Below are 4,199 nucleotides of genomic sequence, written 5' to 3'. Positions count from 1 at the left end.
CAAATGCAGGCTGACAACGCCCGCGACTTCATGACCATCACGACAGACGGCGGCTTCATCCATGCTCCGGTCCCATGAGTCGAGTCGAAAGTAGTTATGCTATGTGTAGTTCTGAAACATCGATTAGCTCATGTTGTAATTAAACTTTAATGAACTTGTATGTCTCTTTGGTTTGGACAGTCGTTCAACTTAGATGTAATCGATGCTATTTATTAGTAGACCATGAATCGTGCTATTAATGTCTTGCTTTTCTCTTCCGATCCTTTTGTTGCATACTTATATATTGCGTATGTATTGTCTGTTGTTTGGCTAGTGCATAGAGATGCCGTCGTATGTCGTGTACAAGGGTAAGGTTCCCGGAGTCTACGACGACTGGGAGGAGTGTCGGAGACAGGTTCACCATTTCAGCGGTAACAGTTACAAAGGGTACACCACTAGGGCGGAGGCGGAATCTAGATGCGCGCGCTATCTAGCGGGAGAGAGGAGGGAGCGTTGGAGGAACCGGATGAAGACCAGTTTCATCGCGATGATGCTCATCGTGATGACCGCAGCTCTCTTCTATGTGATGGTAGTTTAGATGATCGATATCGACTTGTAATGTGAAGATAAACTCGCTACTCGCGGTCTCGAGACTTGTAATGTTCTATCTTTGTTCGGTCTTTTGAATTCGGAGACTAATATGATGAATTGTATTCGGAGACTAATCTTCTATTGTATTCGATGAATCTACTGTTGCTGTCTATATTCTGTCCAATAATATATTTTATAACCTGTGCAAATATCAGAAAAGAAAAAAAATCCGTAATATTCATACTAATGGCGCATCACCCCAACGTGCGCCATTAATATGCCAAAAGATACTAATGACGCATCACCCCACAGTGCGCCATTAGTATGGCAAAGCACATGTGTAAATATCGCCCCTGAGAGGCACACTAATGGCGCATTTTGGTCTATACTAATGGCGCACGGCATGATGCGCCATTAGTATACCAGATACTAATAGCGCACCAGTGGTGCACCATTAGTGTTTAATACTAGTAGCGTGATACTAGTGACGCACCAGTAATGCGCCATTAATAGGCAAAACTGATGCGCCACTAGTAGGCCTTTCCCTAGTAGTGCTGGGAGGCGTCGGGGTTCACGTGGGTGGCGCTCCTGAAAAAAAAGAGGAAGCATGAGTGGGAGAGAGAAGGAGAAAACCGAGGAGGAGAGAAACGAGGGGTGGCACGACATGGCGGTGAGAACCCAAGCTGCTCCCTCCAGCGCGCCCCCTCCATGGCTCCCGCACGGAACCGAGCCACGGCACACCTGCGGCGAACGGCCTGGACGCGCAGAACGACGGCGGCGTCCGGATCCAGGCGAGCGGCGGAGGGGCTTACAAGGCGTCGGGGTTCTCGTGGGTGGCGCCATGGTTGCTCCGCCGTGCTCCTAAAAAAAAGAGGAAGCATGAGTGGGAGAGAGAAGGAGAAAACCGAGGAGGAGAGAAACGAGGGGTGGCACGGCATGGCGGTGAGAACCCAAGCTGCTCCCTCCAGCGCGCCCCCTCCATGGCTCCCGCACGGAACCGAGCCACGGCACACCTGCCCCGCAACCTCGGTTGCCCCCAGCCACCTTCCGGGAGGAGGGGCTCTACCACCACTGCAAGGAAGGGGGCTCCGCCCTGGACACAGTGCGCCGACGAGCAGGCCACCAACGCCCCAGCCGTAGCCAGAAAGCACGCCGACGCTGTCAGCTGGGATGTGGCTCAGGCCAGCCACTGCGGCCAAGAATAGGAGAGCAGCACTTGGGTGGTGAGGACTGAGGCGGATGGAGAAGAGGAGAGGAGGAGGAGCAACGATGGGTGGTCAGGCAGCAGGAGGAAGATCGGAGCGGCGCTTGGGTGATGTGGAATGGCGATGTGTTGTGGATAAGAAGGGGCACGCAGTGGGCAGTGACATCGATGGGGATTTGGTGGTGCCTGTTGCTTTTTTTTAATCAACTGTGGACTGGAAGCTGCTGGATGCAGACGTGGTCATCCGAGCGGCTGAAACGGGACAAGTGTGTGGTGCACATGCGTGTGCCTAGGATGTAGTACTAATCAGACCAAGATGATTCGTGTGCGAACAATGAGTATAATGTGGTATTTCTGCTAATTGTATTGCTCTGAGCTATTCATGGGTGTATATCAATAAAGGGATCGTGTTATTCAGTTTGATTCTGCTTTATTCCATTGCTGCAAGATTCAAAATATTTGTACAATTTTGGTAGTTTTTCATTCATATTTCGCCCCATTTTCGTCCAACAATTCAAATTTTGGATTGTCCATCTCGCCTGAGATCTTCGATTTTTTTTTCAAAATTCGCTCATTTCATTCAAGGGTGGCAAAATTTTCAAAATGATACAGAAAACCTACAAAACCATGGCTGGATGCTATGCGTGCTAGCATCGTTTTCTGGATGAGCACCAATTATAACTACTACTTGTTGTTGTTTGTTGTTACTATCATAGTTTAATATACATGCCTACCACACCTTACAAATACATTAATCAGATAGACTAATTAAAAGTGAGTGAAAAATTGGAAAGAAATACTATTTTTTAAGGGAGAAGATATTTGGGGTTCACGGGTACTCTGTGGTGGAGGCAGGGGGTGCGAGCAGGGCCCCAGCTGAGGCCAACATGCAGATTTTTCCACTACATGAGTGATTACCCGTTGCTAATATTGTGTTTCCCGAAATGATTTAACATCAGTTGGCCCCCTAATTAAGTTTTCCTTGCTCCGCCACTGCCGGTACTTGCTGACCATCAACATATACCTCAAATCTGCTTGTTATCGATGTCATTGGTGAGATAGGGAGGAGAAAGAGGGGGAAATGAAGAGTAGAGAGAGTGCGACAACAATGCATCTTGCTCGCGTCTTGTTTCGCCCCGCATGCCAGTTGGGAGGGGGTTATGGCACACACGGCGAACTGAAAAAATATGTTTCACATCTGACTTATAAATTATTCTTTTTTTGTAAGATCAATAGTCATTTATAAATTATCCTTTTGATTACACCTTTTCTGGTATATAAATTATTGCAACGTCACTAATTTTTGTATTTTTTTCTCCCGTTGCAACGCACGGGCTCTTTTGCTAGTTATAAAACATGCTACAGTAGAGATGGAATAGGTACTGAAGAATAGAAAGGCATGACATATTGACATGTATTCCCTCCATCCGGAAATAAATGGATGGGTCTAGGTGTATTTCAGTTCTAGATATATCCAGTTTTATCCATTTCTGCGACATGTAATCCGGACGGAGGGAGTATGATGTAAGAGCTTGGGATACGACAGGACAACAGTGTAAAAAACACTACTTGACTGTAAAACTGTATGCTAGTGGAATACATTACAGAAAAACACTAAGGAAACATATGTGTGTATGATTGGGAAACTAAGATGGCATTGCAAGAGACCACTAGAACAACACTTCAATGTAAAAAAACATGGTATGGTAGACAGATGAAGTACATACTGATGAATAACAATGCATAAGATATTGAGAAGCATGATGTCCAAACTAAGCAGATGGCATTGCGATAGAGTAGAATGACAGTACTTGAATTTGAAAACATGTTATCATTAATGGAATAGGTACTGAAAAACAGGAAGGCATGCCATATTTACATGCATGATCAGCAGGCGAAGCACAAGGCATTGCAACGGAGTAGATGCACTCCAGGACATTATATGCATGTTGTACCCATATCAAGGGCCAAGTTAGAGCAAGGACCTTATGGGGTGAATAGGATTCATCATCTTTCTGCAAGTCTTGTGAAGAACTGCCTTTAGATGTTCCATCGTATTGGCTTTCATTGACGTCAAGTTTGTTGGTCGTTACATTGCTCCGTGAGGTTCTTGTGGATAAATCAGTGTGTGCAATTATATCTGACATGCATGGAAGACAACTAGTAGTTAGATTTATGTAATGAGTGCCTCTAGGAGACGACATAAATAGTAGGATTGGGGTTAACTAGCAGCAACAGGTCTCAAAAACTAAATGGAGAACACAGATGAAATCTACAGAATTTGTATCGTTTGTACTCGAGATTAACTAGATGGCACACAAAAGTATTAAAGAACAACATAAGTTATACTAGAAGTGGTATAATACTATAATCACGAGCTTGTGGGATAGCATTGGCTGATGGGTGATAACTATGGAACGTCGTT

At 45.5% G+C, this 4,199-nt stretch overlaps 1 long non-coding RNA gene across 1 annotated transcript; it reads right to left on the bottom strand.

Annotated features, from left to right (window-relative positions):
- Window positions 1-736: 736 nt before the first annotated feature.
- Window positions 737-1,447, bottom strand: LOC120969809 (uncharacterized). Its single transcript, XR_012190152.1, has 2 exons — window positions 1,312-1,447; window positions 737-1,158 (listed from the first exon to the last, which is right to left on the bottom strand). It is a non-coding gene; the product is annotated as an uncharacterized lncRNA (long non-coding RNA).
- Between the last annotated feature and the right edge of the window lie 2,752 nt (window positions 1,448-4,199).

This window comes from Aegilops tauschii, chromosome 7, assembly GCF_002575655.3.
Source record: "Aegilops tauschii subsp. strangulata cultivar AL8/78 chromosome 7, Aet v6.0, whole genome shotgun sequence".
In the NCBI taxonomy this organism is placed as follows: Eukaryota; Viridiplantae; Streptophyta; class Magnoliopsida; order Poales; family Poaceae; genus Aegilops; species Aegilops tauschii.
The sequence above is the reverse complement of the archived record's forward strand: the minus strand, read 5'-3'. Positions and strand labels throughout refer to the sequence as shown.